This window comes from Cyprinus carpio, unplaced genomic scaffold (genome assembly GCF_018340385.1).
Source record: "Cyprinus carpio isolate SPL01 unplaced genomic scaffold, ASM1834038v1 S000000001, whole genome shotgun sequence".
NCBI lineage: Eukaryota > Metazoa > Chordata > Actinopteri > Cypriniformes > Cyprinidae > Cyprinus > Cyprinus carpio.
In genome coordinates, this window is record NW_024872754.1 from 290,614 (window position 1) to 316,638 (window position 26,025).

General features: G+C 37.4%; 1 pseudogene; it reads left to right on the plus strand.

Moving 5' to 3' along the window:
• The first annotated feature begins 14,674 nt into the window (after nt 1-14,674).
• LOC109045676 lies at nt 14,675-25,361 on the plus strand (annotated as a pseudogene).
• The last annotated feature ends 664 nt before the right edge of the window (nt 25,362-26,025 follow it).

The window sequence follows — 26,025 nt, forward strand, 5'->3', positions numbered from 1 at the left end:
ATATATATATAATATAAAAAAGAGAGGTTTAGTCAAGTCAAGTCTGCTTTATTGTCAATTCTTCCACATGTACAGCACATACGTACAGAGAATTGAAATTGCATTACTCTCAGAACCCATGGTGCATACAGATGGCAACACTAACAGTAGAGCCTCAAATGCAAACCAGTGAGGTGAACAAACAGTGCAGATAAAAAGATTGTGAGTGCACAAAAAAGCCTTATTCAGTCGATTAAAGTGACAAAGGGCTCAGAGAGCAGTTCTTTTATTTAAACTGACTAAAGAGGTAGTAGAATGACCGTTCAGTTCTGTGCTGAAAGAGGTAGTGAGCAGACGACAGCATGCACAAAGTGAATGGTGCATGTGATCCGGTATGTTAGAGGGAGGGGGGGTGGAAGGACCTGGGGATGTGGGAGCTGTGGCGGCGGGGCGGGGTTCATAGTTCAGTGGTGGGGTTATGGGGCCAGTAGCGGGACGGGGGGGGCAAGGTTCGGGGGCGAGAGTCAGCTTGCCTGACAGCCTGATGGATGAAGCTTGTCCTTCAGTCTGCGGTCCTGGCCTGGAGACTCCGCAGTCTCCTCCCTGATGGCAGCAGACTGAGAAGCTGTGTGATGGTGAGTGGATCACCTGCAATGCAGAGGGCTTTGCGAGTGACGACGGGTCCCTAAATGTCCTGGAGGGAGGGGAGAGAGACACCAATGATCTTCTCAGCTGCTCTCACTATGCTTTGGAGGGTCTTCTGGCAGGACGCGTTGCAGGCGCAATACCACACAGTGATGCAGCTAGTCAGGATACTCTCGATGGTGCCTCTGTAGAAGGTGTACATGATGGGGGGTGGGGCTCTGGCTCTCCTCAGTTTGCAGAGGAATTAGAGACGCTGTTGTGATTTCTTGGCCAGTGCTGAGTGTGCACTCTCCTAAGTCAACAACAATCTCCTTCGTCTTCTCCACATTCAGAGAGCGATTGTTGTCACCGCACCACCCGGCCAGGCGGCTCATTCTCTGTTGCTAATGAGACCCACCACAGTCGTGTCATCTGCAAACTTAATAAAGAGGTTGGAGTTGTGTGACGGTGTGCAGTCGTGGGTCAGCAGAGTGAAGAGGAGGGGGCTCAGCACACATCCTTGGGGGGCCCCAGTGTTCAGTGTGATATAATGATTGTAGTGCAAAAGAGCTTATTTAGTCTGGTTAAAGTGTCAATGCTGAATGAGGTAGTAAGTAGACCATTGCTGTACGAAGTGTCTGGTGCAGGTCCCAGTGTGTTTATGGGAAATGAGGGTGGGGTTTGACTGAGGTTCAGAGTTCAGTGGTGCCTGGGGCAGAAGAGGGACAGGGGGGGCAAGGTCGGGAGGGAGTTCAGCTTTCTTGACAGCCTGATGTATGAAACTGTCCTTCAGTCTGCTGGTCCTGGCCTGGAGACTCCGCAGTCTCCTCCCTGATGGCAGCAGACTGAAGAAGCTGTGTGATGGGTGAGTGGGATCACCTGCGATGCAGAGGGCTTTACGGGTGAGACGAGTTCTGTAAATGTCCTGGAGGGAGGGAGAGAGACACCAATGATCTTCTCAGCTGCTCTCACTATGCGTTGAAGGGTCAGAGGAACATGCTGAGTGTGCGCTCTCCTGAAGTCAACAACAATCTCCTTCGTCTTCTCCACGTTCAGAGAGAGATTGTTGTCACTGCACCACCCGGCCAAGCGGCTCACCTCGCTCCTGTAGTTTGTCTCATCTCTGTTGCTAATGAGACCCACCACAGTCATGTCATCCGCAAACTTAATGAAGAGGTTGGAGTTTTGTGATGGATTAATTCAAAACCATAAGTTTCATTCATTTTAAGACCTTAAAGTTCAGTCCATTCGGTGTATTTCCATTAAGTCATTCCAATTTCCAAAAATAGTGGGGTGGGGGCATTCCCTGTAACACAATTAGCATCTATTTATGTGCTAACTATTTTCCTGTGAATTAACCATTTCGACCAGTTCTTATAAAATGTGTCCATACTTAGTCTTAGAGAAAAGGTCATTTTCTCCATATCAAACATATCCTTTACAATCACTAACCACTCTTCTTTTGTTGGTGGATTCTCAGCTAGCCATTTCTTGTTTATTGCTTTTTTACTAGCAACCAATAACATTCTGAGAAGGTACTTGTCTTGAGTATTAAAATCAGTTGGTATGTTTAATAAATGTATAGTACCAAAGCTACGATCAATCTCAAAACCCAGTATTGGTTCTATTTCAGTGATTACCATTAACCAGTATAATTGGATTGCCAGACAATTCCAGAATATATGAAAATAATCCGCCATTGAGTTGTTACATCATCTCCAGCAAAGTGCAGATTCTGGATTACCATTCTGTAAATATTTTCTTTTTGGAGTAATAAAGAATCTAATAACATTTTTCCATGATAATTCTCTCCACTGACCAGAGCTGGAGGTTGCATGCTGTGACTTACATATGTTGAACCAATCTTCTTCCGTTAGAATTATATTCGTTTCCTTCTCCCATTTTTCTTTAACATATATAAGGTTGAGTGAGACTTAGAGGACTGTATACATGAATATATTTTTGACACCAGTTTCTTGTGAATACCACCTTTATATGCCTCAGCAAAAATGTTTATACGACTCAATTCAGCTGCCTCATTATTAATATTTTTATTAAAGTGATTTCTAAGCTGTAAATATCTATAGAAATTGTGTTTCTCTAAATTATAGGTATCAATAAGATGTTGGAAGCATTCTAAACCAATCTTGGATGAAACTGTACAATATGATGTAATGCCATTCCATATCCATTGTTTAAACCGCACATCCATCTGTGCAGGTTTGAAGTCTCTGTCTCTAGGAGAGGAAAGCCTAGCTGGTTGAATTCTAATTCTTTCCATTTTGCATCATAATTGTCAATACACCAGCAAACTAAATATTTTAATTGTGCTGCTTTATAATAACCTTCCAAACAGGGAGGAGACATTCCTCCCTTTCCTTCTGTAAATGTATTGCTTTGAGTCTTACCCTGGGTTTTTGATTTTTCCATATAAATCTTGAGATCATTGGGTTCCAGTCATTTAAATTGTTTTTTTTTTTGGTATCTCTACAGGTAGTGATTGAAAGAAAAACAATAATCACGGTAAAACATTCATCCTTATAATTTCTATTCGATTATACAAACTAAAAGTTAGAGGTGTCCAATTATCCAAGTCTGCTTTCAGTTCCTTTGTAATAGATCCATAATTAGAAATATACATTTTAGCCTTTAAACATTCTTTGGTATGATAACCCCCTAGGCATTTAATACTATTTGTTTTCCATTTAAAATGACATTTTTTATATATATTTTCCAACGGTGAATAATTAAAAGAGAGAGTTTGGGTTTTGTGTAATTTAGTTATATGATTCTGAATACCAACCAAACTGTTCAAGACAAGACGTGAGTTTTAGGTAAACTGGAACCTGGCATGAGAATGTCATCCACATACAGACATATTTTGTGTTCGGTCTCTTTCATTGGAATTCCTAGAATTTGAATAGTGCAAACAGCGTTGGACTTAAGGGGCATCCCTGACGACATCCCCGCTCCAGTGTAATTGAGTTTTTAAGCTCGGCTGTTGGTAAATGATATAGTGGTTTAATACTTCTTATAACCTCTTCACTAAAAGCCAAAACGTTGCAATACTAAATACAAAACTCCCATCCCAACTCCCATGTTTTCTGCATCCAGGCTAATTGCCAGGGATTTGGCGTGCAGCTGGGTGATATGGCCTAAAAAAAAAATACCCGATTTTTTCACCAAAAATCCGATTTACAATTTAAATCGATTTTTTGCCCCCCCCCCCCCCCCCCCCTACAATATTCAAATGACAAAGAAATTGTTCAAAACAGGTTTTAATATAATTCATTATTTATTAGTTACCAGTCAAATTTATAACTGAGAAGATGATTTTTTAAAATTTTTATTTAATACTAGCCCATCATGCATCTAATCATCCACTCGGCGTTAAGAACTGTTAAAATTAAAATAGGCAACTACGCAGTGAGTCATTTTTTTCTTATATAAATTATTTGTAAATAGAGCAGACACTGTCTCTGTGTCTACACTGGGACGCGGGGAGAGTTGTCGTGCTGCGCCCCGCTGTGCTAAAAGATCTGTCTAAACTTGACCTCACACTACAGTTGCAAATCATCTGAACGTAGTGTCATAAATAGAACGAGCATCAGTTTACTGATGGGTGATCGTGTCACATCACGCCGCGTCCAGTTTAGACAACATCACTGGGTTTCTTTTGTCTTTTGTCGGAACGCACCACTCATGCCCGGTGTAGACATTGCATGCGTTTTTAAATGGGTTATGTTACAGCCCTGCTTGTTTTTAATTTTTTTATTAAATATCTGTATTGACTGCATGATCATATCATCGTATTTATTTTACTGCCATGAAAGCCACAAAAGTAAAGCTTGGTGAGCCGTGCAATGAGCATTGCTGCAGGTTGCTTTTTTGGCGGATATGCTGTGCTTGTGCTGCCGCGGTCTTGTTCATTTTGTGGGCAAAACATCTCTCTCACTCGGTAGCGAAGTATGTGAGTGGAGTGGAGCGGCAACTATTTCCCTCCACGTTCCGAGCATTTAATAATCACTCCACGCTCACTGATACCAGAAACACCGCTCCGCCTTCGCTCCGTGGCTAAAGTATTTCAGTATGTTTGAAATGTTATGTTAATAACATAGTCTATATTAAAATAAAAAGTAAATAAAATAACAGTAGAGTTTCAAAGTGGCTTAGGCTATTGTGTGCAAACCTTTTTTTTTCCTACCACATGCCTAACTAATAACATTGTCAGCATTAAAAGGTATAATTGCTGCTTTCTGCTGTGCAAATTTAGTTTGTAATGAAAATAGCAGTTCATTTATGTCAGTTATTTTATCTACAGATCGATGCATTTTCTTACAGATTTCAAAATCAGATAAGATGATGAAGTATTGTAAGATTACATTTGTTTGAATGCTTTATTGCGAAAGTGATTGCGTGTGAATGTGCTGTATCTGTTTAAATCATGCTTTAACTTCACCCAAAATATTCAGTAAAAAAAAAAAACAAAGAAAACTCCTTGAGAACTAGCCTATAACTTCCCGCTCGGTTATTGCCGTCATTATAATCTTCTGATTTTAAGAGATTCATCTGTATCAAGCTATAGCTAAATATTTTTATGTGAATTCTTGCTAAATATGCAGTTATATTACGGGCCGTTGGCATGAATTGTACTCGTGATGGAGCAGTGGAGGAGTGCTCTTGGAGCGAGTGAAAACCACGACGCTCTGACTTTTAAAAAACCCGCGCCTCGCTCCAGTCAAATCACACCGCTCTAACTCCGCGCTCCGGAGAAACATACTTTGCTTGGCAGCATGTCTTTATGGCAAACGCACAGAGGAGGGTTGAGCCCAATCGGAACAACGGGAGCCCTGAGAGGAGCGTCGTGTGGATGTTAAAAAGAAAACCGATTTTCATTCAAACAAACCGGTGTAAACTACACATTCGAGTTAATCGATAAAATCGATGTTATCGCCCAGCCCTAATTTGGAAGTATTTTTGCATATGCTCCTCGAACAAAAAATAATGCACGTCTCACATTATCATGTGTCTGCCTACTTTTAACAAATCCAGTTGGGTCAGTATCAATCAATTTCTTCTGGTTTATAACACATTACACTGGTTTCAGGATCTCTGATTTAAAAAATGGACCTCTCCATTTGTTGTTTACAGAGTTTCCAAGCTAACATATATTTTTTTTTTTTTTTTTTAGCTCTGGGACCATTCTCATAGTAATTCTGTTTACTATTTTTTGAGTTTAATCTCCACTTGTTTGTCAAGTATCTTATTTATTTGTTGTTTTATCACTTTTATTTCATCTAAAAATGTAGGTTCATGTTAATTCAATTTGTTTTTGTTCCAGTGTCTTTAGTGTATTTTGTTAATCAGCATTTATCATCATGTACACTTTCATACTGTAGCCCTGGTTGACCTTAACATCATAACACATCTTAACACAGCATCGAAAATTATAAAATGTGCAAAAAAAAAAAAAACGTAACTTCCATGATCAGTGGCAGTTTCTTCTTAAGTAACTTCTGTTTGGAAAGGAAAAGCTTTGATTAACGAAGGCCTCCCCAGTGCAATCCCGATATTATAAATCAGCGCACTTAGTAGAATAATTCTTCCTAGAACTCCAAGAAATACGTTTTTCTTTTATGAATCTGTTAAACTAAAAACTTAAATTTAACCCATAATGAAAATAATTTTATCCAAACTCAAGATTCATAGCCCTTTGTATAAATATATATCCTTCCTTATATTAAACTATCATTCTGGTTCTGGTTCAATCTTGGCTATTAAGTTATTTTTTAACTTATTGTAGCCCCAAGAAAAAAAAGTCATCAGTATCTCCACTGTCCCACAGCGGAAATCCTGGAGTCTTTTCCGCGCTCTCCATTGATGGGTCTCTCGGCTGTGTGTCGTCGCCTTGCTCCCGCCATGTGCCAAGAGATTTTACTCAGCCTTTCCATGGATGCCGATGCGGTGGTACGATCTCTCTGATGCTAGCTGTTGTCAATCCTTTCTTCTTTAGATCCTCCGTCGCCTCTACTGCGATGCCTTCCTCTTCTTTTGAGTTTCAGCGGGGTAGTCCTGGTCAAAGTACACTCGTTTCCCCTTCAAGTGAACTTCCCTTTTCCTCCAAACCGAAACGAAGCACCAGTTCTTTGATTTTATATTCTAGGAAGTAGTCACAATTGATCGGGGATTAGCATTCGGCGGTGGTTTGGGGCAGAGCGCCGTGTGACAGCGCTGAAATCCCAAGTTCAGTGTCGGAGAGGACTAGTTCCGTCTTGATGAAACTTTCAATAAACTCCTGTGTTGTCCACTTCAGTCTCCTCCAGAATTCCATACATTCATATATTGTTTCTTCAAGATCTGTCAGTTTTGTTTGCATTTTTTGCTGGATGTCGAGGGTTTAACACAGCACTTCTTTAGCTTCGATGTTCCATTCTTCCAAATCTTTCACTCTCTGTTCAGCCTCCTCCAATCTACCCATCGTGTCTTTCAGATCTGTGGCGATTTCGTTCAATTTCAAGTTTGATGTCTGTTCTGAAGTTTGCCAAATCAGTGTTTTCATGTCTCTGGAAAGAATCTCGTGAAAATTGTTATAAATTGATATTATACGAATATGCGAATTTCAGCGTATATGGTGCCAATACTTTGTTCATTTTCCGCTGTTTATTTCTCATTTTTCTTGGGTTTTTGAGATGCTTTGTTTCTAGCCTTTCATTGATTCTCCCCTTCCATGTTTACTAGTTAATTTCAAAGAGTATAATGAATTAAATTCAGGGAGAATAACACGTTTTTCTGGGAGCTCTCACTGTATGCTGCCACTTGTCCCGACACCATTCCCGGAAGTCCCCACTCAAATGTGGTTTAAACCTGAATGAGTTTTTCTTCTTCTGAACATAAATGCTATTTTGAGGAATGTGGAAAACCAAACAGTTGCTGGTCCACATTTGCTTATTCTTTATTTTTTGATATTATCAAATTCAATGTGGACCAGCAACTGTTTGGTTTTCCACATTCCTCAAAATAGCATTTATGTTCAGAAGAAGAAAAACTCATTCAGGTTTAAACCACATTTGAGTGGGGACTTCCGGGAATGGTGTCGGGACAAGTGGCAGCATACAGTGAGAGCTCCCAGAAAAACGTGTTATTCTCCCTGAATTTAATTCATTATACTATGCACACATTCTTCAAAATATCTTCTTTTGTGTTCAGCACAAGAAAAAACTAATACAGGTTTGGGACAACGTGACAGTGAGTAAATAATGACAGAAATTAAATTTTAGGGTGATCTATCCCTTTAATGACAGTCGCATGTTTAATAGGCCTCCTGTCCCCCATCTGATATATAGGCACTTACATGTTTTTCTCTCAACTGTTTACTTTCATTTTGGACATAACCAACTGATACTACATGTAAACCTTGTGTGTTTTGTCAGTATTAGCGCAAGAGATAACTTAGTTCAATAATCAGGCGCTGTTTGACAGGCTTTAGCGTGTGCGCTTCGGGTGTATACGACGCTCAGAAAAAGCACTGGTCAACACTGGTCAAAACATTTAAAAGCAGAAGCAGATAATGAGAGCGTAGCTCTAGCGCTGAGTTAACACTGCTGTGAATGCATGTGGTGTTGTACAGTATATGACGGAGGCACCAGAACTGCAGCTGATAGAATGTGCACTGTAGCAACATACTGTGATATTTCTACAAAAGCAGATCGTGGAGACATTTTTATCCTCAACTATCAAAAATCGTCATATCGCACACCCCTATCTGCAACCATTTATCTGATCAATGAACAGTCCTCTTCTGAGATCTCAACTCATTCTCACAGGTTCTTATTGTTGGAGCAAAACCTTCCTGGAACTGAGCTGTTGTCAGCTGTGAATTAGACTTAAACTATTTTTGTTAGTGACCACATTCCATCATTTGACCATCATTTGACCCACTGTTTTTCTTGGCGTCACCTGTGGAAAGTATTTGTGGACTGAATGCTGTCCTGGCCCCTTTCAGGGGGGTTTCATATTTTCAATATCACCAGGGCTTAAATATTATTTTCTGTCTCATATAATTTGGAATTTTATTATATGATTAGCATTTTTAAATGTGAAAATAATTTTTTTACTTTCAACCAATCTACTTTCAACATAATTTCTTAGGCATCTGGAAAGCATTCAGCTCATTTTTGCTCAAGTTAATAGTTACAAACCAACATTTTATACTTTTGACAAGAATCAGCTTCATCTTGATGTGCTGAAAATAAAATTAGATTAAGATTGTTTGATCTGCTTTTCCATGCAATTACGCTGCGCAAGTGTGGCATTGGTTGTTTTTCTTCCTGCCACAACAACTATCCAAGTTCCCCCATGTTCATTATTTTAGTGGGCGTAATCGTCCATGTGGGCCCACAACTTGGACATTATCAAAATTTAGATAACAGCTGTTTTGGCAACTTATGATTTGCCTTAGTGTCTCTTCAGAGACTATATTTTACTCCATTCACACACTGGCCATCATTCTCATTCATTCACACCCCCCTCAGGCCATCATGTCCTTGCATACTGTTCCAGATGGGAAACAAGGAGTGTTCCACATATTTATTTTTGTTGTCATGAACAATATAACTGTTTTAGAATGTTTGACCTAATCGTGGTGCAATTGAGACGGCCAGCTGTAATTTCTCAAATGCATTTTATCATTTTGTGTCATTTTATTTGTATTGTTGTTACTCATGAGCTAAAGAAACTTGGAGATCTCTGCATAATTCTTGGATCCATGGATAATAACATTTCTATCTCATTCCCCCAGTGACGACCATTTCTGATTTCATTTCTTTTGGCTTTTTGGAATTATATCTTCCTTCTCATTATCTTATTTAACTTAGCTCTACAAACTTAACATTAAACAAGATGGAGTCAAGTCAAGTCAAGTCATCTTTATTTATATAGCGCTTTAAACAAAAAAGATTGCGTCAAAGCAACTGAACAACATTAATTAGGAAAACAGTGTGTCAATAATACAAAATGACAGTTAAAGGCAGTTTATCATTGAATTCAGTGATGTCATCATGCAGCTCAGTTCAGTTTAAATAATATCTGTGCAATAATTTGCAATCAAGTCAATGATATCGCTGTAAATGAAGTGACCCCAACTAAGCAAGCCAGAGGCGACAGCGGCAAGGAACCAAAACTCCATCAGTGACAGAATGGAGAAAAAAAACCTTGGGAAGAAACCAGGCTCAGTTGGGGGGTCAGTTCTCCTCTCTGCCCAGACGAAAACCAGCAGTTTCAATTCCAGGCTGCAGCAAAGTCAGATTGTGCAGAAGAATCATCTGTTCCTGTGGTCTTGTCCCGGTGGTCGTCTGAGACAAGGTCTTTACAGGGGATCTGTCTCTGGGGCTCTAGTCCTGGTCTCCGCTGTCTTTCAGGGATGTAGAGGTCCTTTCTAGGTGCTGATCCACCATCTGGGCTGGATACGTACTGGATCCGGGTGACTACAGTGACCCTCTGACTTGGATACAGACTGGATCTGGTGGCTACGGTGACCTCGGAATAAGAGAGAAACAGACTAATATGAGCGTAGATGCCATTCTTCTAACGATGTAGCAAGTACATCGGGTGTTATGGGAAGTGTTCCCAGTTCCAGTTTACCTAATTAATGCAACCTAAAATCCTTTAACGGATTTGGATATTAGAAGTGTATTAGTATGTTATGTGTAAGCCAGGTTAAAGAGATGGGTCTTTAATCTAGATTTAAACTGCAAGAGTGTGTCTGCCTCCCGAACAATGTTAGGTAGGTTATTCCAGAGTTTGGGCGCTAAATAGGAGAAGGATCTGCCGCCCGCAGTTGACTTTGATATTCTAGGTATTATCAAATTGCCAGAGTTTTGAGAACGGAGCTGACGTGGAGGACTATAATGTAACAAGAGCTCGTTCAAATACTGAGGTGCTAAACCATTCAGGGCTTTATAAGTAATAAGCAAGATTTAAAATTTATATGATGTTTGATAGGGAGCCAGTGCAGTGTTGACAGGACCGGCAAATATGATCATACTTCCTGGTTCTAGTAAGAACTCTAGCTGCTGCATTTTGGACTAACTGGAGTTTGTTTACTAAGCGTGCAGAACAACCACCCAATAGAGCATTACAATAGTCTAACCTTGAGGTCATAAACGCATGGATTAACATTTCTGCATTTGACATTGAGAGCATCGGCCGTAATTTAGATATATTTTTGAGATGGAAAAATGCAGTTTTACAAATGCTAGAAACGTGGCTTTCTAAGGAAAGGTTGCTATCAAAATAGCACACCTAGGTTCCTAACTGATGACGAAGAATTGACAGAGCAGCCATCAGGGCTTAGACAGCGTTCTAGGTCATTACATGCAGAGCTTTTAGGCCCTATAATTAACACCTCTGTTTTTTCAGAATTTAGCAGTAAGAAATTACTCGTCATCCAGTTTTTTATATCGACTATGCATTCCGTTAGTTTTTCAAATTGGTATGTTTCGCCAGGCCGCGATGAAATATAGAGCTGAGTATCATCAGCATAACAGTGAAAGCTAACACAGTGTTTCCTGATGATATCTCCCAAGGGTGACATGTAAAGCGTGAAGAGTAACGGCCCTAGTACTGAGCCTTGAGGTACTCCATACTGCACTTGTGAACGATATGATACCTCTTCATTCACTGCTACGAATTGATGGCGGTCATATAAGTACGATTTAAACCATGCTAATGCACTTCCATTAATGCCAACAAAGTGTTCTAGTCTATGCAAAAGAATAGTGTGGTCAATAGTGTCGAACGCAGCACTAAGATCTAATAGCACTAATAGAGAGATACAACCACGATCAGATGATAAGAGCAGGTCATTTGTAACTCTAAGGAGAGCAGTCTCAGTACTATGTACAGTCTAAATCCTGACTGGAAATTTTTCTCTAAGAAGGAATATAATTGTGAGGATACTACCTTTTCTAGTATCTTTGAAAGAAAAGGGAGATTCGAGATCGGTCTATAATTAACTAGTTCTTTGGGGTCAAGTTGTGGTTTTTTGATGAGAGGCTTAATAACAGCCAGTTTGAAGGATTTTGGGACATACCCTAATGACAATGAGGAATTAATAATAGTCAGAAGAGGATCTATGACTTCTGGAAGCACCTCTTTTAGGAGCTTAGATGGAATAGGGTCTAACATACATGTTGTTGGTTTAGATGATTTAACAAGTTTATACAATTCTTCCTCTCCTATAGTAGAGAGTGAGTGAACTGTTCCTCAGGGGATCTATAGTGCACTGTCTGATGTGATACTGTAGCTGATGGCTGCATGGTTACAATTTTATCTCTAATAGTATCGACTTTAGAAGTAAAGTAGTTCATAAAGTCATTACTGCTGTGATGTTGAGAAATGTCAACACTTGTTGATGCTTTATTTTTCGTTAATTTAGCCACTGTATTGAATAAATACCTGGGGTTATGTTTGTTTTCTTCTAAAAGAGACGAAAAGTAATCAGATTTAGCAGTTTTTTAATGCTTTTCTGTAGGATAGGTTACTTTCCCTCCAAGCAATACGAAATACTTCTAGTTTTGTTTTCCTCCAGCTGCGCTCCATTTTCCGGGCTGCTCTCTTTAGGGTGCGAGTGTGCTCATTACACCACGGTGTCATACTGTTTTCCTTAACCTTCCTTAAAGGGGTCATGAAATGAGAAACCAAATTTGCTTGATCTTTTGGAATATAAGAGGTCTTTGTACCATTAAAACGTCCTGCAAGTTTCATAGCTTAAGACGTCCTCCCCATTGTAAACGAGCCATTTATTTAATCAAGCTCTAAATACAGCGCGTTCTGGATCCATGGTAAGAAGTGACGTCACGGTGCGAAGTGACGTTCCAACCATTTGCATATGACCGCCTCCAGCACAAGACAACTACGCTCATTTCGTATCGTTGTCGTGCCGCGCGCCTCACAAGTGTTCAGTCGACGGACAGCGAGTGGGTCTGTGTACAGGAAAATTACAATGCCACGCAGATGTGCTCAAACATATAAGGTTTTATCATTGCAAGAGCCATCGCTTTGAATGCATCACCCGCTACTAAACAGTTACGCTCAATCCACAAATGTTCTGGCTGGGGGCGTTAATAATTGAGCCATAGGCACTGTCGTTAGCCAATCATAACAGTGGGCATTAACACTGAACTCTTAAAGGGGAAACAACCGAAAAACAGACTGTTTGAATCAAAGGATGAAAAACAGGGTGGGAAAATGTCATAATTCACTAAATTTTAAAAGTTTTTTAAAAAAAAAACTATAGTAATACTATAATTGCACCTAGGGGACCATAATAATAAAATAAAAAAAAACATGTCATGACCCCTTTAAGCGTAAAGGAGCAGTTGTATTTAAAATGCTAGAAAAGAGAGAGTCCATAGTTTCTGTTACATCATCAAGTTGTTCTGAGGTTTTGGATATGCTAAGGAATTCGGATACATCAGGAAGATTACTTACAAAGCAGTCTTTTGTGGTAGAAGTGATGGTTACATACTTGTAACAAGAAGTGGAATTTACAGTTTTAGCTATATGAAGTTTGCACAAAACTAAATAATGATCTGAGATATCATCGCTTGACTGCATAATTTCAACACCATCAACATCAATTCCATGTGACAGTATTAAATCTAGAGTATGATTTCGACAATGGGTAGGTCCTGAGACGTGTTGTCTAACCCCAATAGAGTTCAGAATGTCTATAAATGCTGATCCCAATGCATCTTTTTCATTATCAACATGGATATTAAAATCACCAACAATTAAAACTTTATCTGCAGCCAGCACTAACTCGGATGTAAAATCAGCAAACTCTTTAATAAAGTCTGTATGGTGCCCTGGTGGCCTGTATACAGTAGCCAGTACAAACATCACAGGGGATTTATCATTAACATTTGTTTTCTCTGGATAATGTTATATTAATCACCAATACTTCAAAACGAGTTATACCTGAAGCCTGCCCTCTGAGAAATCCTGAAAACATTGTTATAAATTGAAGCAATACCTCCCCCTTTACCTTTTGGACGTGGCTCATGTTTATAACAGTAATCTTGGGGTGTAGACTCATTTAAAATAATGTAATAATGGAGTGACCAATAGTACTGTTTTATAGGTATATTTTTCTTTGCCACAGAATAATTTAGTTGTGTTTCCCCTAAATCATGCTTTTGATGTAACCCTCACTATCCTAAATCCAGCCTTAGTTTCAAAATAATTTTTTTAATTTTAATTTTTATTTTTTTGTAGATGGCTGGACTAGTAGCTACTGGAATAGCAGACAGAGAATGTTAGTTTAGCAGAGAATGCAAAGATCTGCTGTAAGACCAGCGAATAATCAAAATATATTAAGTTAATAAAATAATTATCAAATTTGAAGCGTTTTCTACAGTGATCATTAGATATCTCACACATGCACACTTTACAAGATCCCACAGCAGGATTCGACTAAGTTTGCAAGGTTTGTGAAATTAAATGTTCATTAGTCATTCAAAGATTTGTTTAAGTGACGTTAATGGGTAATTGCTTTATGCTGACGGCAAAGAAGAAAGTATTATAATGTTTGCCTTTCTATTACTAATAATATAAAAATAATTATGATACTTTTTGTATACATTAATTCCTTTGTTTAACCATTCTATCTGATTATTAGACAGACTTCTATCCGTGTTAGATAGAACTGTTAACAACGACGACAAACAAGAGAGAGAGTGTGAACACTGTGTGCTCAGGCGCTTCCATTTTTAACCCCATCAAAATAACAGTCCCGCCTCAAACACATCGGCCAAGCAGAAAAACTTATCGGCCAATGCCGATATTTGAAAAATGCCAAATATCGGCCGATATATCTAGATAAATCTAGGTCGACCACTAGAAGACCGTTACCACAAAGAAAGACGTGCTGTTAACAGTTTGTCAGTCATTGACAGCGTTATTCCACCACATCCTGTGGAGTGTTTTATTTTTAAATCTTTGACTAATTAACTAATGCAGTTCTGGTCACCTAAGTCTCTTCTTGTCAGCTAATGGTTAGTCGACTGTTAGGGGGGCATCCCTAAACCTTAGTAATGGTTTACTGGACTGGCGGGAGCAGATGAATAACAATGTGGTCAGAATTTAGTCACATCAGCATCCTTTATGTACACTTGTCTAGAATATAATTTTTTTTCTCCTTGTTCCACACTATAGATATTGACAGCCCTTTAACAGGTAAGCAGTAAGATTCATCTGCTGACTAACACAATTGTGTGTACATTTTTGTCTTGCAGCATGTTTTAGGCCACCTATCAATGATGGCAGGAAAGATCAGAGGTTTGAATGTGGTGTTACTGGGAAGAACAGGGATTGGGAAAAGTGCTTCAGGAAACACAATCCTGGGAAAAGAAGCTTTCAAATCAAAGAAAAGCTCTACTTCAGTCACACGAGACATAGCTGCAGAATCTGGGATGATCTGTGGACGATGGGTCACTGTCTTTGACACACCAGGATTGTTTAGCACAGAGCTGAGTGATCATGAGATTCAGAAGAATTTCTAAACTTTTCAGCAATGTGAATCAGATTCCTGTGTGTTTCTGCTAGTTATCAAAGTTGACAGATTCACAGGAAAAGAGAGAGAAGCTGTGGAGAAGATTGAGAAGCTGCTGGGAGACGAGCGCCTGAAGAAAACTTGGATTCTCTTCACCAGAGGAGACAAACTGGAGGATGAAAACATGACTATAGAAGAATATATTAGTCAGTCTGAGCCACTGAAGAAAGTCGTTCAGAAATATGACAAGAGATACCATGTGTTCAACAACAAGAAGAAACGACCAAGTGAGCAAGCTAGACTGCTACTTGAAAAAATTATCCAGAGCTTAAAAGGTCAGTGTTATTAAAATCAGATAGGGTACAACAAGGCTAAAGGTGCCTTTGACATTATTTTCCTCTAAACCACTAGGTTGCAAAAAACGTGGTGTAGCACTTTCCAAAACATTCTCTTTTCAAGATGCATGTGTATATTTGTCTGATCCTAGACGCAGTCGCGCACAGCAGCGCAAAGTTGATTTTGTGCTTGCTTGATCTAATATTTTGTTTTTTTAAATGTTGTAGATTTAAGTAGCAAATGAGAATTGCAAAAATTAGTTGACATGACATGGTTCAATTCAGATGGTAAATATTATATATTATGTTGGGTGTTCATATTAGAGAAAAACATTTAAAAACATGATATCATATAATATACTATCATTTGTTTTTACTACTGTAAACATATATTCAATTATTATTGGATCTCTTTCAATACTTTCAGAATCTTTACTTATTAAAACATTGTGTTTCTGTATTTTAAAATATACGTTTTATATTAACATTTTAATGAAAGTATACATATTGAACATAAATTTATTATTCTGTTTTTCAAAATAAGCAGAAAATAGTACAAACTTTGCTAAAGTGGTTGTTTTGATCAAGTATTATTTTAGCTGAAGTATTTGTATCAATACAGTGTGTGGGGTTAAAGGCCCCTCGTGGCTCCTAATACATTTATAAGATTTTTAAACAAATAAACAACTCAAATGATTTATTTTAACACACAATCTGTTGCTACATTAATGTTCAATACAAACATATATCTTTTTTCTGCAATTATACATTTTAGGTGCAGTGAATAGCACTTTTGTTAACCTTAAGGTTAGCCCCGTTGTACCCTATTAAAATGTTCCAGAGTCTTTTTAGGTAAATAGTGGATTACATTCATTATTATCTGCATTTTTTTCACTGAATGACTCTTGGGTTTCAGATATAGACCGCTACACAAGCCAAACTTGCAGTTAAAGTTAAATGAAGTCAGTTGAACATCATGTGTTGCATATTAGTATTATTATTATTATTATTATTATAATTATTATTTAGTCATTTAGCAGACGCTTTTATCCAAAGCGACATACAAATGAGGACAACAGAAGCAATCAATTGTAGTATTAAAATAACTAAAAACAGATCCAAAACTAAAAGCAAAAACTTTATAAGTACTACCTATAAACATTTTAAAAATAAAGAAATTAAATAAAATTACAAATGCATACAACAAAATTACAAAACTTAACATTTAAATGGAAAAAAAAAAAAAATAAGGCTAAAAAACAATTCAAAATATTAAAGAACAAAAGGTATAAGAGTATAATAATGATTCTAACATGACACCAAAAAAAAACTGTATGTACAACCACACACTCACATATATACATACACATTTATTAATTTAATATATATATATATATATATATATATATATATATATATATATATATACACTAGGGGTGTGCAGCGAAGCCAGTATTTGTATCTGTATCAATCACAAAATTATTCATATTCGTATCTGTATTCAGATAAAAAAATAGGCGGAGCTTGAACCAGAATTTCGTACAGTGTTTGATAAGACCGTTATGTTTATGGTCTTACAGCCTATCTTTTTTCGTAGTTATCGCTGAACAAATATGCCGTGTTTAACTAAAATAATATTTTTTTTTATGATTATAACATTTAGCCTATTTAAACATCTTCTAACAGTCGGAGCTGATTTCCTTGTACAAGCAGTGCTTCGAGCAACGTGCGTTTGAATCCCAGCTTGGGGACCTTTCGTGATCCAATAAATAGATATTTAAGTATCTAAATTAAAACAGTAAGGGTTCCTATGCAATTTAGAAATATGGAAAATGATTTAAGTCATTTCCAGGAAATGCATGGAAAAAAGCAACTGCAACACTGCTATTTTATTTGCGCTTTTTTCATTTATAAACTCATTTAGCTAATTCACACACTTGTTACTGCGTTGTAATTTTAGAGGATTATGTAAAACAACATGTAACAACAGTAATTCGCAGGTCTGGAGAACCTATGGGGAAAAAAGAGAGAGTATGGAAAAATATTTTGACTATTTGCCCTATTCAGTGTTCTAAAATATAACATTATTATTTTCTAAAATACATTTATCATAAAATTAGGAAGATTTCATGACAAACATTTAGTGCATGAATTAATTCAAGGCTAACATTTCATTATGCAGAACTATTTAAACAAGTCTTTTTTGAACTTCACTAAACAAATGTGGATGTGCCACGCAAACCAGCAAAAGTTAAGGAAGTAAACATGTAGGCCTAGTAGAAAATGTATCTGTATTTAAGTTGATTATTAGCCTATACTCTAGACAGAGAGCTGGTTTGGTTTTTAAGAGACGGAGACGCGCAGAGACGGCAACACGGCTGTTTGATTGGCAATCGCGCTGTGCTTTTTCATTCGTGTATCATATCGTAGCCTATAAGGTTTAAATCATTGCCTTTTATATATGCACAAATAGTAGAACGTGTATGATGTCATATTTAGGTAATATTAGGCCTGCTCTTGCCAAGCTCTGATTTCTGAGAGATGCACGGAGTGGCAACAGCAATGCGGTGTGTGATTTGCGCTCTTTTAATTCATAAAGTTTATGTTAATTCACTTCACACACTCATTGAGTGAATTTAGAGGTCTGTGTAAAATATTGCGCTGATCCCCGGGCTCACCTGTGAATCTAGCAAACACCAGACTGTGCTGCAGCCTCAGCCGAATATTCGGGCAGAACTATTCGTTATCCGTTATTCGTTTTTGAAGCCTAACCGTGCCTTTCCGAATAAGGTATTCGGCTTCAGCCACACCCCTTATATATATATATATATATATATAGAATTTTATTTCCATTTAGTTGGTTGAAGTATTAAAATAACTCAAATTAAATAAAACTAAAACTTAATAAAAGGCCTATTCAGGCATAATTCAACAAAAAAATAATAATAATAATCCAATAAATAACTAATACAAATCAAACTACAATAGTTTATCAGTAATCCTAAAAAAATAACACGCATGCTAAACACACATGCTAAAAAACATCAACTTACTTACACATAGTAAGAAATGGTTATAAAAACTGAAACAGAAGTGAAAGAAGTAGTAGGTATTACCATAGAGTGAGTGAATTATTGATCTTTAGACTCATCAAGTTTATTCACATGTTTTTTCTTTTCCTGGTTTTGTCCTGAACCAGACGCTCCTGTTGACCGTCTCTCATCCCGACGGATTGTTCTTCTGGGTAGAAGTGGAGTTGGGAAGAGTGCAGCTGGAAACACAATCCTGGGACGGAGAGAGTTCATATCTGTACAGAGAATGAATTCAGTTACCCTTGTATGTTCAGAAGCACACGCCACTGTTTCAGGCAGATCTGTGTCTGTAGTTGATACTCCTCCATTCTTTGACACACAGATGAGACCTGAAGAGTTAGTCACAGAGATAGCCAGAAGTGTGTATTTATCCAGTCCTGGACCACACGCTTTTCTCATTGTGTTTCCTGTGAATATGAGATTCACTGAACATGAGCAGCAGATTCCTCCGATGATTGAGATGATGTTGGGTCAGGAGGTGTTTAAATACTCCATCATTCTCTTCACTCATGGAGATCTGCTGGAAGATGAGCCCATAGAGGACCTCATTGTGGAGAACAGGAGATTAAGACATCTAGTTCAGCAGTGTGGAGGCAGATATCACATCTTCAACAACAGAGATCTGAATAACAGAGAGCAGGTGAATGATCTCCTGCAGAAGATTGACTCAATGATAGCACAGAATAGAGGACACTACATTAACCAGATGTACAAAGATGCTCAGAACTTCAGACGAGAAGAAGAAAAGCAGAGACTGAGACATGAAGAGAATAGAAGAAGAGAGGAGAAACAAAGACATGAGATGGAAAAAGTGAGAAAAAAGATGGAGGAGAAAGTCAGAGCAGAGTTTGAAGCTAATAGATCTGAACAAGAAAGACTTAGAGCAGAGAGACAAAGAGATGAGGAAAAGAGAAGAAGAGAAGAGAAACAAATACAAGAGGAGATGGAGAGAGTGAGAAAAGAGATGGTGGAGAGATTCAGAGCAGAGTATGAAGCTGAGAGATCTGAACGAGAAAGACTTAGAGCAGAGAGAGAGAGAGATGAAGAGAAAAGAAGAAGAGGGGAGAAACAAAAAGAGGCCTGTGTCTGTAGTTGATACTCCTGGGTTCTTCAGCACTTCCTTTAAAAGCTGATGGATGAATGACTGAAAGAAGAGACAGAAGAGACACCCATATAGCAGAGGCAGACAGGAGCAGAGCTCTGCATCATTTATCTTTCACACTGGAGACAGAGAGAGATGAAGAATAAAGACCAGGAGAGAGAGAGAAAGATGAACGGAGGAGCAGTAAGAGAGCTGCTGAAGAACTGCAGAGCAATGCAGAATAAAAGCGTGTCATGCAGCAGAACAGCTGGAAATGAACAGCTTCCTCCAGCGGATGAGACACAAGAGATCTGAGGCAGGCCGGTAAGAACATGCAGACTCAATGTTTTAAACCAGGGTTCATACAAGGAAGTGCTTGAAGTACTTGAATTTGACTTTTTGAAATTTAAGTCCTGGAAAACCCTTGAAAACGGTCATGTTTTTGAAAAGGTACTTGAAAAGTACTTGAATGTTTAAAAAGGCAGTATATATAAAATAAGTGTTTGGGTTGCTTAACATTCATAAACCGTTTGTATTATTTCACGTAAATCATTTATAAAACTATGAAAATACAGGAGATTACATTAATATATTTCTGTTAAGCCTATGTGATTTGTTGTACATCACAATTCCAAAATAAAATTTCAAACCCTCGCTCTGAGTTTGCAGGTAGCCAAATATTAAAGTTACATGGATCTAAACGTCCTGGAATCAAGCTGTAAAGTGAAACATCGCCAGGTGCCCTCTGCAGGTGTTTGTTATAATATATAATGTACTTAAGTAGGTTATGTTCATATTATTTATAGGCATATTACATATTTTAACAAGTCATGTCACCTTTATTTATATAGCGCTTTAAACAAAAAAGATTGCGTCAAAGCAACTGAACAACATTAATTAGGAAAACAGTGTGTCAACTAGAAAAAAAAGTTTGTTGAGACAAACTTTAAGTTGGCTTGAGAAAGCCTGACCAGAAAGTTTGAAGAAGTTTAAAGAAGTTAGAAGTTTAAAGTAGTTCGAAGTTTAAAGTAGTTTAAAGTTAGATTGATTAGTTGAAAGAAAGAAAGATATATTAGTTAGAAAGAATGATAGATAGATTAGTTAGAAAGAATGATAGATAGATTAGTTTGAAAGAATGATAGATAGATTAGTTAGAAAGAAAGAAAGATATATTAGTTAGAAAGAATGATAGATAGATAAGTTAGAAAGAAAAAAGAAAGATTCATTAGAAAGAAAAAAAAAGAAAGATTAGTAAGAAAGAAAAAGAAAGATTAGTAAGAAAGAAAGAAGATAGAAAGAAATAAAAAGAAAGAAAAATGAAATATTAGTTAGAAAGAAAAAAAAAGATTTATTAGAAAGAAAGAAAGAAAAAAAGAAGATAGAAAGAAAGAAAGAAATTGATCTTTCAAGCTGTTTGATGGCACTCAGCGGGTTGCATGCATCAGTCCAAAAGAAGTGAAATAAAAAGTGTCCATTTAGCAAGTGACCAGCATGTACTTAGCATGATTAGCAAGGTATCTAACATGTCACTAGCATGATTAGCAAATGACTAGAATTTCGCTAGCATGATTAGCAAGTTACTAGCATGTCGTTAGCATGTTTCCTGCATGATTAGCATGTTGCTAGTATGTTTCTAACATGATTAGCATGTTGCTAGCATGTTCTTAGCATGATTAGCAAAGTGACTAGCATGTTGCTAGCATGTTTCTAGCATGATTAGCATGTTGCTAGCATGTTTCTAGCATGATTAGCATGTTTTGCTAGCATGTTTCTAGCATGATTAGCATGTTGCTAGCATGTCACTAGCATGTTTGTAGGATGATTAGCATGCTGCTAGCATGTCGCTAGCATGATTAGCATCATGTTTCATCCCCCGCTAGCATGATTAGCATGTTGCTAACATGTTTCTATCATGTTGCTACCATGTTTCTAGCATGATTAGCATGTGACTAGCATGTCGGCATTCGACTAGCATGTTTCTAACATTTAGCATGTTGCTAGGATAGATAGATAGATAGATAGATAGATAGATAGATAGATAGATAGATAGATAGATAAATTAGAAATATTAGATGAGTAGATAGATTGGATGGTTGGTTGGTTGGTTGGTTGGTTGGTTGGTTGGTTGGTTGATAGAAACAGTCAGATAGATAGATAGACCGATAGAAAGAAAGAAAGCAAGAAAGCAAGAAAATGTTTGTAGATAGATAGATAGAAAAAGTTTGAAGATAGATACTGTAGATAGATAGATAGATAGATAGATAGATAGATAGATAGATAGATAGATAGACATAGAATGGTAGTTTAATTGAGTCTAGGGCTTCAGGGAGTTTAGATTTGAATTTTTGGCTTGTGCACTAATGGGCCACCATAGTCCTGACTCAATTTGAGCACTCTGCAATGTAAGTCTATGGGGTTTTTATGATTTTTAATATAAATTTTTAAGAAAACTGAAAGTCAAATCAGTCTGAAAAGATATAGCACACCAAGTCAGAACAGTCTGAAAGTCTGACCCAAGTTTCGAGTTTGTAGAGTTAAAGCTCTAGGAGGAGTTAAGAGTTGCAAAATTTTGGGTCAGAAGAATAAGAATAACTAGAAGGTAAAGTTAGTGAACTAACTTTGATGTTGGCTTGGCCTTGGGGCAAAAGAGCCACATTACTTGTGTGTCCAACCTTCTTGAGCTGCCTTGCTGCAAAAAAAAAACCTACAACAGTATTTTTCTATGGACCCTTGCTATTTTCTGTTCTAATAAAAAGCCTAGGCTATGACAACAGCAATTATGCACAGTCCCTTATGTGAGTACTATTATATTGACAATATGAAAATAGATAACTAATATAGTTTCCCTTCTTCACTTTATGTGTGATAACTTGAGAAATATGTTATCAACACTATTCAAATAAGGAAAAAAGTAATGGTACTTAGGAGATTACAGTTTTTGCATAAATACGATATTGGGCTTTATTAAAGTTTATGAAAATAGAATGCATGTATATGCATTTTATATTTATGCATATAAATGAAAAATTTTCAAATCTTTGAACAGACATTGAAGTATTTGCTATCCTGTGGCGCCATCATGTGGACAACATTAGCATTGTGGCCTTCATTTCTGAACAACATTATGAAAGGGGCCAATATTTTTTGAATGATTACAAATATTTAATGATTAGTTCACTGATAATATACCCACATTAAAATCTAATTTACTGATTCTGTATCTTATTTCATGCTTTAAGAGTTTATTTTTCAACTTACATTTTTAAGCAGTGATGAATGATAACTATGTGAGTTGCTAAATTGTTTTTTTGCAATTATAATACATAAACTATATAATGATGTCAAAATTACAACAGTTATTGTTTTCATAATATTTACTATTGACAATACAAAATATAGACATACAAAAAAAAACAGCCAAGACGAATTATTTTCTGTTTTTTATAGATTAAAATTCAAAACAGAAAGCAGCTGGTAAATGCAGTCACTTTAATATTCAAATCCAGTATCATGATCCATTTTCCGATTTATACACTTTGTTCACGTGGCTGTTTTCGTTTATATTCGCCAAGCTATTATGTATTTTGAAATAATCTTTTTATGTGATTTGTCCGTTCTTGCACCGAAAAGCCAGAATCAGCGTCCTCTGTAACTCGAGAGATCGATGCAATGTGTTATTCTGGCCTTAGACAAAAATATCTCACAAGCACTCATTTTAATCTCTATATATTCTTCTAATTGTTTTGTGTTGATTCGCTGTAGTGTTTTAATGTAAAACGCTGTAGTTTCTGTGTGTAGACTTTTTTCCATTCCAGTGTTTAGAAAAGGGCCGCCTCGCGCTGTCAAATAGTCTTTCATTTTCACACATAAACAGCTCAAAAACACCTGAATTTAGCTCTTGTTGTGTTCTAATGGATGGATTGCATGCAATCGCTGTAATATATTATTTTTAAAAGCTCTTAAAAAACTATAAAAATGCGTTTATTGTGAGCACGATCAGACTGCACTCTCTGATCGGAGCGGTGATTTTTCTCTCGTATTTCATACTGATCTCTGGCCAGACATCAATTATTAATGAGAGCTGACCCGGTAATTATAACATATGTTGTTTTAGCTTGTCAGTGGGAATGAAATGTGTATTTATTTGTCCGTTTCTATCACCGAAAAGCCAGACATCACCGTGTTCTGGAGCGCAGAGCAATCGATGTGATGTTCAGCAATTAGAGACATCAAATCTCACAAGCACTCATAAACACTCATTTTCATCCGTATAATATGTTCTTTTCATTGTTTTGTGTTGATTCGCTGAAGTGTTTTAATGTAAAAGGCTGTAGTTTCAGTATGTAGACCTTTTTCCCCATGCCAGTGTTGAAGTCTTGCGCTGTCAGAGAGGCTGCTGCAAATCTTTCATTTTCACAATTTACCAGCTCACAAAAATCTGAATTTAGCCGTTGGTGTGTTCTAATGGGTGGATTGTGTGCAATCGCTGTAATATTTTATTTTTAAAAGGTCTTGAACAAGAATAAATTTGTTTGTTGTGAGCTTGTTGTGAGACCACTCGCTGACAAGTACTCCTCGCTGCAGACTGTAGCGCGGTGACGTCACGTATGTACGTCACGTATGTGTTTACCGCGCATGCGCAAAGTGACGTAAGGTATGTCTATAAAACGCATGCGCAGTAACGTGGTGACGTCACGTTTATGTATTTACCGTATATACGCGTGCGCGCCGTACTGACTGGCATTAATGCGCATATCCAGGTTCATTCACTTCCGGATGTTCGTAAGGTGTGGTGGATTTGAGATTCGGTGGCAGTAAAGTCAAAAAACATTTTATTACTTTTGTTTTCTTAAAAATGTGAGTTTGTGTTAATGGCTTTTAATTGTAAGGATGCTTTGGTCATAATCATAGAGACTGTCATTGCAAATGTGTGCGATTTCAAACATTTATGACGTATTATGATATATTATTCGAAGTGACAGGGATTCTGCTGCTCTTTAAAGGGTCTTTAAAAGTCTTATTTCACCTAAAATGAGCCTTTAAAGATGTCTTAAAATAGATCAGAAAGACTTTATTAATGTAAGTAATGCCACTGATGGTTGCATGCATTTAAAAAAAAAAAAACAAAAACAATTTTTTTTAGCATATTTGTAATCTTTTTCATTAACTAACATTATCAAAGATTAATAGATACTGTAGCAAATGTATTGTTCATTTTTAGTTCATGTTAATTAATACATTAACTATTGTTTACCAATGACACCTTATTGTAAAGTGTTACCTCTTAAATTTACCTTCATGTGACTTCATATGACTTTTTAGGGACACTGTCAGTGAGAAGAAATTCAGAGAAGAGACCCACTTCATGTGTCTAGATAGTTCTTTAACTCCTTACCATGTAGTGAGTACTGTAAAAAGTATTTGAGTGTCTGTCTCTTTTCATCTCTCTGTCTGTCTCCTCTCAACTATCTGTTTTTGTTTTTCTCTGATAGACTGTATCAGAGGCTCACAGTCTCACCAGCGCCTCTTCTTCCTCAGGACACTGAAGAAGAACCAGCTGTCTTCAGCCATCCTGGTGAACTTTTACCGGTGTGCGATTGAGAGCATCCTGACCAGTTGTATCACAGTCTGGTATGGGAACTGCACAGTTACAAAGCACTGCAGAGGGTGGTGAAAACTGCCCAACACATCACAGGGACACCACTTCCTGCTATTGAGGACATCCAGAGAAAACGCTGTCTATGTCGAGCTCGCAGCATTCTTAAGGACTCCTCTCACCCTGACCACGGACTGTTTAACCTCCTGCCCTCCGGGAGGCGCTTCAGGAGCCTCAGGAGAAGGACCAGCAGATCCAGGAACAGCTTTTTCCCTACAGCTGTCTCCTTACAGAACTCTGCCCTCTGACACCCTGCCACCCCCCTCCAACACCCCCCCCCCCACACACACACAGACCCCCCCCCCCCCCTCCTCATCACTACATCTGATTTACAAACAAACAAAAACAGTAACTTGTTATTACTTGAACTACTGTCTGTTCATCCAGAATACTGAGTAATCCATTTGCACACTGAAATATTTTGTATGCACTTTTTTACTGTCCATTGCACTAGTGTAAATGATGTTCATATGTTCATAGTTTCTGCTTATAGTGTACATACACTTTTACATAATCCATCTGTATAGTATGTTCATAACACATCTGTATATCATGCTGATAGTATTTAAAATCTGTAAATTATGTCCATAATACTGCCTTGTTTGTATATTTATTGTACATTTGTAACATATTGTAGACACTGTATATCCTGTACTTACTGCTTATTGCACTTCTGGTTAGATGCTAACTGCATTTCGTTGCCTACC